The 12519-nt window shown below is 39.2% G+C and overlaps 1 pseudogene; it reads right to left on the minus strand.

Moving 5' to 3' along the window:
* Positions 1 to 411: 411 nt before the first annotated feature.
* Positions 412 to 4253, minus strand: LOC147448851 (uncharacterized; annotated as a pseudogene).
* Positions 4254 to 12519: the final 8266 nt, after the last annotated feature.

Raw genomic sequence — 12519 nt, forward strand, 5'->3', positions numbered from 1 at the left:
GGTATGAGGAAAATTGAAGTCTACTCTAGTAATGAGTCTTTATCTTGTTCATGCTATAAGCAATTAGAGAGAATAAGAGAGACCCCCCCCCCCCCCCCCCCATCACACACACACATGATGATTATTGAGTAGGCATTTGCTTGCATTACCCTAACCCCAATAAGAACAACAAGAACAAGATAATGACATGAGAAACACAACATTTTCCCCATAATTGAACAACATATAGATTGAGCCTCGATTTTCAAGTCAAGGCACCATGATTGTGGATGAAAAAACCCTTGTGGGGATAAGGGAAAAACCCACAATCTCCATATGTTGCTCGTTGTTGCATTAAAAAAATACTATCTCAAACAATACATAGAGTCAAGTCACAAAAATAATTATCCACCAATGGAAGTAGCTAATCTACTAGTTTTCCTCCTCAGGAGGAGGACCACAAACTTTCTTCTCTAAACACTCAGAGAAGACAAAGAAATCACCCTCTAACATTAGATAGTGACGTATCTCCTTTGTGCAAGCAAGCCCCAAACCACCACACCCGGCAAAGATGTCCATAACATGGTCGTCCTCATATGTGAATGTTTCTAGCAGCCAACTGTGTTAAACATAATAATCAAAGTTTAACGACAAGAGATTGCATAGAACTATCAAGATGTGTGTCCTGATTCACAAGAGTTCATGGCTAGAAAGTTACCTGTAAAAAGTCTCAGTACGCTCTGCTCCCCCTCGAATCAAATCTCCAGCTAAACTTGTCTAATCATTACATGAACGAGGAGGAGACTCTGTGAGGTAGCTTCTTGAGGCCGGAAAGAAATCAGAAGAAACATCCTCCCCAGCCTTTCTATCATAATGAGGTGTAATGCTTTGAGCATTCTTACGATAAAATAGACCAAGAGTGAGATCCATCACCTATGAAAGGAGAGAACAAATCACTTAATAAGAAGAACTCTAAATTCATACGCAAGCTTTAGATAGAGAAGGAAACCTCACCTGCTCACCAGTCTCTGGGTGTAAATATCCCCCATCACACATCAAAGTCCACGAGCGATGGAGCTGCAAACTAAATCTATTAGCTTGCATGACAAGATCTCCCAAATTTTGTGCAAGAGACAAAGTCACCAAGAAAGTCTCGTCTGCCAAGTGAACATTAGCAATTTCCATGACACCAGTTGCCAAGGCAGTGGAAAAGTGGTTCCACTCAGGAACAACTTTTACATTACCTACACAAGCAAGTTAAAATGAAAAATTACATCATAACATATATGCATTCTATAACAAGCACGAAGCCTCCCAAATGACATAAAAAAAGTTCACCTATAGTGTGATTGTGAATACCATCAACTAACATGGACGTAGGGAAGTCTGCAAAGATCAATCTTGCCACATATTGGGAGATTTCCCCCTTCAATGCATACTCGCGCCCATCATAGATTGGTGTTTTCTTGAACCACATTTCAATACTAACACAAAACAAATGATTATGGTAAGAATACATTATGGTAATATAACTTTTTAGAGAAATATGTAAGTCTTACCTATGCCATGCTAGGTCATCAATTGCTTCCACATCCAATAACAAAGCATCCACACATGTAGTAAACTCCTCTCCTAAACATGAAAATGCAATTTTCAATTGCTTAGAATCTCAAAGAATGCTTAGAAAACCATAGGACATGTCAATGGTTAATGCAAGCAATAATTAATTAGAGTAATAAAAAGCAAATAAACAAGCAAAGAACGTCTACCTGTGGTACGTTTTGTTGGCATCCGCTCATTTAGAGAACGACTCATAATAGTCTCGGAGAAGCAAGACTTTGATGCTAAGGTGGATCTTTTTGGTAGAAGAGAAGTTGGAAAGCTCTCCTCCTCAACATCAACATCTACAAGCACACATTGGGGGGTTTTTTCTATACTTTTTTTACCTTTTCTTGCACGTGAGGGTGGCTTGGTGGATGGCTCAATGTATGTCGCTTGGGGTGAGATTACACCGTCATTAGAGATGGGACTCTCTTCCAAAAAACCTTTCCATACAAAAGCTCACAAAAAAAAAAGATCAACAAAATTCTATTTTAACTAAAATATAGTACTTCATCAAGAGATTGTAGTTCACTTACGAGCATGAATCTCTTGCTCGCTCTTTGGGATAACACCTAGGGGATACTCCAACCACCATGGACAGTGAGAGCACTCCCAAGGTGTAATACCCTTTTCCAAGAGTGTTGACGAGAACATAGTATTCTCGTCCTCTTTATCTAACCATTCTTGTACATCCTCCGGCATAGACTTCACATAAACTTCCCATGCAAGAATTCAAGGTATATTTCAAACCATCACTCCCTCCATATCTTGCCACCGCCACAAAAGCTTCCCACATGGGAATTCAAGGAATATTTCAAGCCAAAATTCATCCATAACTTGCCACCTATGCAAAGGCTTCCCACATGAGAATTCAAGGCATATTTCAAGCCAAAATTCACCCATAACTTGCCACCTCTGCAAAGGCTTCCCACATGGGAATTCAAGGCATATTTCAAGCCAAAATTCACCCATAACTTGCCATGTCTGCAAAGGCTTCCCACATGGGAATTCAAGGCATATTTCAAGCCAAAATTCACCCATAAATTGCCACCTCTGCAAAGGCTTCCCACATGGGAATTCAAGGCATATTTCAAGCCAAAATGCCATCCATAACTTGCCACCTCTGCAAAGGCTTCCCACATGGGAATTCAAAGCATATTTCAAGACAAAATTCCATCCATAACTTGCCACCTCTGCAAAGGCTTCCCACGTGGGAATTTAGGGCATTATACAAATCGTAACCCAATCCATAATTTGAATAGACTTCCCACATGAAAATTAAAGGCTTATTTGAAAACATGGAGTCATGCATAACTTGTAACCTTCAACTAAGGCACCTTCAAAGTAAAGTAGTTGAAGACATACTCATTCTCAAAGTACTCGCAATTTAAATTTTTTAAAGAAATGTATTTATTATCCCAAACAAGTTGAGCATCATGACATACCTTCCAAACAAGTTGAGCAATCAAAATGCATGGCGTTGAGTACCATGGCACAATCCCTTGGTTATGTCTTGCCTCCAATTTAAGCTCAACCTCCATCCAAGATCTCTGCTCAGGAGTGAGATATTCCATTATGCTTGACTTGTTTGCTATACCAAACTTCTGAAACATAAATACTTCATGTGCCAAGTTGGGTGGAGCTGTTGCCCGCGAGATTCTAAAAGCAAGAGTTGACGGATAATCAAATGAAAAAGCACATTACAACCAGAGAATTGAGAAACAATAATCCATATAATTCTTACTCGTTTGTTGTATCAAGACTCAAAATCAACTCTGCTTCCTTCTTTTTATCTATCTCAATAAATTCACAACGAACTTGCACATGATATTTTTCATCCTCAGAGTGCTCTACAAAAGAAACATCATCCAAAATAAATTTTCAAGTACAACAATGTATATTTAAACTCAAACACAAGAGAAAAGAAGCACTTGCCTTCTTCAATTCGTCGCATCCAAGTTTTTAACCTGTGGTTACCATCCCACACAAAAAACAGTTTGCCTCGAAGATCTACCCAATCACCCACAAGATTCTTTTCAAATTCTACATTGAGTCTTTGCCATATTGGATCCCACATCTCAATCGTGTCCTCTGTCAAATGTTTTGTTTCTCCATGTCGTCCTTTAAGTGAAACAATAAAAGAACCCATTGAAGAGACATAGTCAACCCTATCAAACGTGGATGTCAACCAAGGTGCATCCGAAATTGCACATCGAACAGCATCTGTAGCTATTAATCTACATAAGGGAACAAAAGGGGGTTCTGACTTTCTTTTGATATGAAATTGACTTATGACTTCATTCATCAACCCTAGAGACACATTCTCCCCAAAAAACCCTGTCATGCTTTGAAAAGTCGTCTTCTTCATCCTGGTTATTGTTCTTTGTGTGAGTAGTTTGTGGAGTGGGAGCAAAAGATGGACCAACAGTATTTGGAGTGATAGCAGTGCTATTAGAATCTCCATCTATAGACCTGTCCAAGGACCACGCTTCATCATCAACATACACACATTGATTTCTTCTTTTCACAGACTTCTTTGGCGGACTCATTGGTAGAATCCTTGAGGAACCATCCTCAAGTGTAACTTGCCTTCCTTGAACAGTCCCAGACCGTAGAGTCATACCCCCTGAACATTTCGCTTCTCGTTTTCTCATGGAGCGTTTAGGAGCCATGGTAAATATCTTAAATCTCTATAAAGAAAATAAATAACATAATCAAGACTTTGTTTACAATTACTAACTCTCTCTTAAAATACTATAAGTGCAAAAAAGCCATAACAAATATATAAATACCAAAGGACGAAGAAGAAGAGGAAAAGCTTGACCTTCTGCTAAAAAATGAACATAAGATAAATACCTGATAAAAATGAACCTTCAAGATGGTTTCAAGGTGTAAAAATTGCACGTTAAAACCTGTCAAAACCAATAACCAAATATCAACATGTCAAAACCAATAACTAGCACCAAAATTTTCCTAGTGGAACAATTCTCCATTAAGATTTTGAAGTGGACTTGAGGTACCGTATACTCATATACATACCTTGAGAAACATCAAAAGACACTAATTTGTTTTGGCCTCCAATAACTTGTGACTAAGCATGCCATGATTTTGAGAAATGGAACGACTTTGCTAATCACCTCTTAATTATGGATTAAGTGGCTTGTAGTGCTCCTGTGGCTTAATGATTAAGCATACATTGGCCATGGCAATGCCATGCTTTGAACCCTTAATCAGAGCTTGTGCTCAAACGACATTGCCCTGCTACGACCCATGACATGAAAACACCTAAAACCCATAACCTCTAGAAATTGCGGAAACTAGGGTGCAACAAGAATGCCAACCAAGGCTAATAGAAAAGCATAAATACGGAATTGCTAGTTATGTGTTGAACAAATTGTTCGACTGAATGCAATCGAGGAAAGGCTTTCCATCCATTGCCAGCCTTTTTCAATGCATTGCACTGCCAGAGTAAATTTTCCTTGACATTTTTATTTTAAGCAAAGTAGATAGGGCATACGTCCTATAACCAACGCTCAAAGCTTACAGGTGACAAATGTACGGCCAAAGTTGAGAGAAATTTGATTTTGTTGATGAAAAATACTTACCTAGATTGCCAAAATCCAAGAAAATTAAAGAGCAGCAGGGTGGTAGAGAGTGGAGCTTGCATGGTACTACGTGGTTCTTGAGATGGATTACTATTAAAAGTTACTGTATTTCTAAGGGCCGAGTGTATATGGAAGTTATAAATAGCTTCATAATAGGACTTAACTTTAGGCTAAATGGGTTTGGATTATTAGAACATGAAGTGCAAGTTAGAATCCCAACCATAAGTTGGTGTTGTGGGTAGGCCGGGTGGGATGTTCCTTTTGGTTTTCCTTTGCAATATCCCAAAGGGTAAGGAGGAGGCATCAAGGTATCACTCTATGAAGGTGGGAAGGCAAGATGAAATAGTGAGCCCACTGGTTGTAACGGAATTCCTTGTTTGAAAGTGAAACAGCTGGTGTTGCTGCTGGCCCAGTGAAGTAGCTACTCGCTGTTGAGAGTGGAGGACGCACTGGCACATGCGGTGATAAGGCCGATGGTACATGGTACACACTAGTGAATCTTTTATCCCTCGTAAATTCAGCACTACTGATTACAACTCTAAGAGGCGACACAAGCTCAAAGAAACAAGAGAGACCATCCATGAATGTGTCTGCATGTGCAATACTCAATTGTATAGCACATCTACATCAAAAGAAATGGCTTGCTACATGTGTGTAGCGCTTATTGTCTATCTCAGATTATCTGCAAGATCTACATATCAAGAACCTATGGTCACCAGCTGTGGCATGTTCTCATGGCACTTGTTAAAAAACTTATCTCCGTGCTCTCGTGAATAATGCATTGCACTGTTGGGAACTTTGTGAGTTATGCATGGTATGGGATCAGAATTCATTATGTTTGCTGTGTTTTTTTGGGTGCATGGCGGCCACATGTGTAGATAAATTTTTCTTGATCCGAAGACCTACAGCCTCAACTCTGCCCCATCCCAAACTATGGTGCATTTGATCATCATCAGTGGTGTCTAAAAGCTACTCCCACCTGCGGACGGTGCTTGGTATTCTAAAACCTGTTCACCATGTACAAGGCACGCCACGCCAGGGAATCTCCTGCTTTAGCACCCCCAGCATCTGTAGTCTTCAAATCCAAAACAGTGCTTCGAATGGAAACCTGATCAAGGTTTGTAGATGGAACCATCGCGTAAACCTGAGCTCGCGTAAACTGTAGCAGCCACGCCAAGGAATCTCCTGCGTCAGCGAATCTCCTGCACGATACTGAACCTCTAGCTGTGCAGGGACGACGACGACGTAGGGTCTGACGATGACGACGCAGACGATGCAGGGTCTGACGATGACGACGCATGGTCTGATGATGACGACGCAGGTGTATAAGCACGCTATCTGTCCGCGCACGCGCAGACGGATAGAGTGCTCGCACCGGAGAGGACGAAGTTTCACAAACCAAGTAGAGCTTGGGCAGAACACATGGATTACACTCCTCAAAATAGTTCTCATCCTCGCATATCTCCTCCTCCATCTCTCCCTCCACGCCTTCTCCCCACTCATTGAGCACGCTATCCGTCTGCGCGCACAGACGGATAGCGTGCTCAATGAGTGGGGAGAAGGCGTGGAGGGAGAGATGGAGGAGGAGAGAAAAAATGTGATGTACCTGGTCTGCTCGCTAGTCTGCACCGCCATTTTTTCCACAGATAAGAAGCTTTGCAAAGTTAAGGGTTATTAATAATTTAGGGTTTTAAAACTTGAGGATCTTCTTAATTTGAGGAAAAATTACCAAAATACCCTTCTAATTTGTGCAAATTCCAAAAATACCTCTCAAATTTCAAAATTTTCCAAAATACGCTTGCTCACGATTTTCTATCTTTATTAATTTTTGACAATCGAGATCCGGTTTTTAGTGCTCACCTCCCAAAAAAAGAGAATTATGTCTAAAAATAATGACGCAATTCATCTCCAAAGCGTAAATAACCAGCTTGAATTCTAGTTTTTGACAATTAGTCTTCTTATGAAAAGCTACAATTTTTTTAATCTTTGGATAAATTTACTCTCACAAACAGGGGTATTTTGAGAATTATGAAAAATTTGAAGGATATTTTGGGATATTCCACAAATGAGAGAGGTATTTTGGTAATTTTTGATTAATTTTATTATCAAACTTTAGATGGTCGAAAAAACCTAGGTTTTTGTGAAATCTAGTGGATTTTTTTTCGTAATACCTACGAAACTTATCCAAAAAAAACCTCTTGGTTTTTGTGTTTATATTCTTGAAAATAGGTGTATTTTGTGGAATGATCTGCATGTCTAATGATTGCGAGTCTCTTTTACCTCATAAATATATGGTTTTTACCTAACATTATGATTGGAGAGAGGATATTAAATTATGATTGTAGCCGTCGGTATTATTTAAAAATCAACCATGAGAGGATATTAAATTATGATTGTATCCGTCGTCATTTATGACACGGCAGTCACTGATTTTGTGAAGAATATTACATTAGTAAAAATATATGCATTCTCTTTTAGCGTTATGTTTTATATTTTGGTAAGAAATTTGTATTAGGTCTAGACAAGAAGCTGCTTCCTTTGTCTTGCTATGGAGATGGATAGAGTAACTATCTCTTGGACACTTGGAAAAGAGACTCACACTAGAGAAGTAGAGCTTCGACACAACAAACTCTTTCTCAACAGATATTATCTTCAGTGTCTTCTTCCTCCAACCTACAAATTTACCTGTTTGAAAGCAATAGTTTACATCAGGTTGGAAAAAATGTATATCGAAACCCCTTCACAGTGGGATATTGATGAAAATGAGCACTTTTTACTAGACTCTACTCTCTCTTCTGAGTATTTCATTGAACATTCTAGTGATATGCTCTATATTACAGATAGTGGCGAGAGTGATTTTGGTGCTAAGCCAGGCATAACAAGCATCAACAACAGTCCATGTGCAAAAGAAGATTGTTTTGAGATAAACAATCCATCAATGCAAGAGGAAACAAAGCCTGTTGATAAAAAACAAAGATTGGACTCCAGTGATGATGACGTGCATGATTTGACAAAAAACTCCATTATCCCTTGGATTTTAGGTAGCAAAACATGTTTTAGACTACAACATCTGATAAACAATAGTAAGAAAATCAAACACGTGACTGAACTTCCACAAGTTTATGATGGTGACATTTCCTTTGAGCTACCCCCCCGTTGAAGAAGGTTGTAAGAGGATGGAGCAAAAATTTGATGGTCATCTTTGGACAAGGCCGCATAAAACTAACATGTCCATAAATTGTACTGCTAGGCTTAGTTATTGCTTGGGCTCATTAGTTTGTCATAGAGTTCTTTGCCCGTATTATTTTAACAACGCCAAGTTCAATGTATCCTTCTTTCATGGTTACTTGGATAAGCAAGTAAGCAAAGGGCTTCTATGTGAAGACGAAAACCTTCGTATCAATTGTCATTATTGCAAAAAAGTTGTTTTCTGTGAGAGTCCTTGTTCTTGTAAAGTGTACTACATTTTGCCCTCAGATCCAAAGCTTACAAGAATGATGATTCACATAGGTCATCACTTGCATGAAGTTCAAGCAGGTACGTCAAGAGCCACAATAGAGAGAATACGGAAGATGGTTGCAAGTGTCTTGAAGGTGGATAGAAGCAGTGGACCAAGAAGAGTTCAGATGATTGTCGCCAGACAATTATTGGTTGACGCTATTGTTGGTTCAAATGAATTAAAAATGGGGGAGTCAGAGCTCTCAAATATATTGGAAGAAATGATTCCACTGGTTCAGAATCAAAGGTAAAACATTTGACATTTAGATTTTTCAGTGCAATAAGGTTATTTCAATTTTTGACTTGTTTTGTATAGATTTAAGGTAATGGTAGCTACTGAGAAAAGACAACAATACTCGATTGTTGGGGATGGGTTTGACCACATCATGGTTTTGAAGAAAAAATGTCACTTTCCTTACTTTCATGGGAGTCGTTTCCCTAGACAAGGTGGCCCAAATGATAAGTGCTACATCTTTAAGATGTCAACAAAAGGTCTAGGGTGTGGTATAGACCTTGTTAATCGCATGCGTCGAGGAGGAAATGGAGATTTGAGTGCTTCTTGGGTGCATTTTGATCACACACACAGAATAGATGGATGGGAAACTATGTCATGCTCTGTCTATGATGCAAGGTAACTTTTTTATGGTTTGGAGCATTTTGTCATTGCATCATTTGCAGACTTGTTGTGGCTAAGATTTGTTATTTTCTTTAGTTTGAAGGGATTGATGGTTATAGCGGTTTGTGACACCAAAGAGGAGGATACAGACACGCAAGTCTTGTTTTGGAGATCTCTTAATGATGTTTTGGCTCAAGAAGGTTATCCATCAACAGACTTTGCAGGCTTTATGGCTGATGAGGCTGGAGCAAACTGGGCTACCATGCGTACAATTTTCAATGGAGGGCCAAATAACATCATGATTGGAAGGGAAAGGTCCTGTCTCTTCCATTGGGAGCAAATTCTACAGAAACATACTAAAAAATATATAGCTAAAGAAAAGTTTAGTATCCACAAAGACATGTGTGAGACTTGGCGCAAATCAAGGACAATGGGTCTGGCAATGAAGTAAGCAGAAGCAATTAGAAGATGGTGGTCAAATAATGTTGCAAGTGAGAATATCAAGTCACTGGAGAAATGGTTCAAGTGGTGGGAGACAAGGATATCTCATTGGGGTAGCCTACACAATGAAGTATGATACAATCATGAGCCTAACTTTGACCTTCTCTATTTTTTGTTTCACTAATTCAAAGTTTTTTGTTGGTGGAATGCAGATATCTATGAGTCCTTGGGAAAAAGCTCAAAGTACTAGTACCAATTTGTCAGAGACCATTCATGCATCTTGGCTTGCTGGTGAAGGGGGTAGCAAAAAAATTTCCTTGTATGATGCACGTGTCACTGATGTCATCAATGCTTACATTCAATGCACAAAGCAACATGGCTATCTGACTGGTAGATACATAGGGCTTGGTCCGGATATGCAAACGTATCTAGAGAGATCTAGAAATAAAGAGAAAAATCTCAGCCCACTTGCACTGGCAGATGCTCTCCAAGGAGCAGTCGCAGGCACACCATTTTATGGGCAACCTTTATTGCATGGAGACAGGGAAACCGTGCAAAGAAAGAAGGCAAGAGGGTTTGCAGAAACGGCTTCTCATAAGCCTGGTTATGTGATGGAGTCTAGACAACGAAAAGACCACGGACGACCACGAAAGATTTTGTTTGATACAGACATGAAGAAAGAGGGACAGAAATTTGATGTGAATGCAGATTCCATAGATGAGGAGATTCATGCAGATAATGACATAAGAGATGACACCGCACCCTCTATTAGTGAATATGATATAGGTGATTTTGAGATTGCTGTGCCAAGGGGTCATTAGGCAATCAGACGAATGCCTCAAAATGTCTCTCATAAGTGCTTTGGTGTGCTTGAAGGGAGAAGATGTGAGAATGTCATGCAAAGTAGGTCTCCAGGACTTGTGGCCCCATGCTTTTGGGGAGAGAGAACTTACAAAGACCATAGGCAACACCAATGGATGTGGTTTTGTGGCCATGATGTGTAGCACACTGAATTTGTGTCCAAACAAGTATTGTCACCACCGGAAAGGCCAACAACTTGGCTAGTAGAGAGTGGAACAAGTGTATCAAAGGAGGAGTATGCTGGTTTGCTAGGGATAGGTTTTTTGATTAGAGATCCTTCTCCAAAGGTTGTCAAGAAAGGGGAGACAATGGGAAGCTCTAGCAAGCGCAGTAAAAATTGGAGGTCCGGTGTCTCTAAGGAGGCAAATAAGCGCATGGAAATAGGAGCATGTATGGAAGCTTGTTTTGTACAAGAGATAATTATGGTGCCTGATCGTCATGCCGTGTTCAAGATATTAACGCAAGATGTATATGATGTGCATGTGGCTATGGAGCCCTACTGTACATGCCCTGATTTTCAAGGACGAGAGAAAGCAACAAAATCTTACATAGATTGTAAGCATTTATACTTTGTCTACAAACAGATTCTTGGGTTGGATGGTAAGCAACATATGATTATACATCAACCAACACTACGTGAAAGAGATCTCACTTTCATCTTAAATCAGCCCCGAAGGTATACGCCTTCAAAGAAGTAGAGAAGATAGAAATGCCTTGTAGTTTGCACAATTTGTTTTGACATTTTGGTGGGAGATCGTACACTTTGTGAGTCTCCATTTTGGAATTTCCCAGTAAAACAATCTCCTCGATGGCATGCTTTTTGCCTTGTTCTATTTGGGAACCTAAATATTATTTCTTTTGGCGAATCTTTATTTGAAATGATGGTAGTGCTTGTAGCATGTGCAAAATTGTTTTGAGTATTTAACTTTGACATGTGCAAAAATAGTACTTTTTTGGTTGTAGCCTTGTAGGTTTCTCTACAAGAATGACATACATAGAAGTTCTTGTTGGGTTGTACTTTTTTATAATACACTAATGCTGTTGTTCTGAAGGGATTGTACATGTATCAAACTTGCAAAGATAAATAAAACTTAGAAACATCTAAGTGAACACTCTAGTTTGAGCATGCAACTTAGGAAGACCTAAACTATGTGCGAAAGATCCAAATGAAAAGCTTTCAAAAAATTGACACTCGGAAGCAACTTGGATTGTTTTAGTCTCGACATGCTTAGCAAGAAAAGACACTCTACGCCTGTCAAAAAGATTATTAAGGCACATCAAAAGACAACCCTCTTTACATCTTTTCCAAAGATTAAAAAGGTTATATCCATCTCATAAAAAAGGAAAAAAGGGTTAGTGCTAATAAACACAGAAGAGCCTTAGGCTTTCAAAAAAATGATTGGTCTTGCTAAAGTTTCTCAAGGCTCATTTAAGGCATACTACAGGCAAGAATCCTACGGGCCAGTATTACGCTAGACTAGCAAAAAGATATTGTGGTCCTTTCTTTAAAAATTCTTAAACCAATCAATGAGATGGCTTATTAGTTAAAGTTTTCCAACCATTGGGTCATTCACAATGCTAACCATGTGAGCCTACTCAAGCCTTACAAAGGAGAACCACAAAAAGAACCAATAATGGAGGACCCACCAGAGATTGAAGATCAAGAAGAGGTGTTGCAGTCCAAATCAATTCTTTGACACGAAGACAAGGTACTAAGAAACGGTAACGTTATCCAATGATATCTTGTTAAGTTTAAGAATTATCCTTTTAAAGATGCTAGAAAGATGCAAGGAACCTAGCTTAAGGATAATATGAACCCTGTCAATGCTTACAATGCTACACTAGAGTAAGCAAATGAAAATGCATTTTAAATGAACAATGTTTTTGTCTTATAAGACTCATTCTCTTTCTTTTATT

This window comes from Adiantum capillus-veneris, chromosome 10 (genome assembly GCF_014529385.1).
Source record: "Adiantum capillus-veneris isolate H3 chromosome 10, ASM1452938v2, whole genome shotgun sequence".
Classification (NCBI taxonomy): Eukaryota; Viridiplantae; Streptophyta; class Polypodiopsida; order Polypodiales; family Pteridaceae; genus Adiantum; species Adiantum capillus-veneris.